This window comes from Triticum dicoccoides, unplaced genomic scaffold, assembly GCF_002162155.2.
Source record: "Triticum dicoccoides isolate Atlit2015 ecotype Zavitan unplaced genomic scaffold, WEW_v2.0 scaffold59447, whole genome shotgun sequence".
NCBI lineage: Eukaryota > Viridiplantae > Streptophyta > Magnoliopsida > Poales > Poaceae > Triticum > Triticum dicoccoides.
The window spans coordinates 47,213-47,923 of NW_021284703.1; positions in this window are offsets into that span (position 1 = coordinate 47,213).

The following is a 711-nucleotide window of genomic DNA, read 5'->3' on the forward strand; positions in this document are numbered from 1 at the left end:
GACATATTTTTTTATTTCTTTATCCTCCTTCGATATCTATCACTTTGCGACTAATTTTCATGTGTTGATTTTCATAAGCTCAAACAAATAAAAGTGATGATCATGAGCATAACATATTTTCTTTCTCTCGAAATAATTTAAGTGAAGCAAGGGATAATTTCTTCAAAAATACTAAGCACACCGTGCTAAAAAGATATAAGTGAAGCACTAGAGCAAGTCCATTGCTCATAAAAATCTAACTAAAGCATAGAGAGCAATTCTGACAAGTCATGGCATAATTTTGGCTCTCTCAAATGGGTGTGCCCAGCAAGGATTGTTGACTTAAAACACAAAATAAAACAAGCAAAGACACATATCATAACAGACGCTCCAAGGAAAACACATATCATGTGATGAATAAAAATATAGTCTCGAGTAAAATACCGATGGTCGTTAGAAGAAGGAGGGGATGGCACTCGGGGGCATCCCCAAGCTTAGTTGGTTGCTCATTCTTGGATAATAGCTTGGGATGTCGGGGCATCCCCAAGCTTAGGCTCTTCTATCCTTCTTTCATCCATTGTAAGATAACCCAAAACTTGAAAACTTCAATCACACAAAACTCAACAAAATCCTTGTGAGATCCGTTAGTAAAAGAAAGCAAACCACTACTATAAGTGTTGTGTCAAACCAATTCTTATTTTTTTGTATTATATCTACACTAGTAGAAAACAG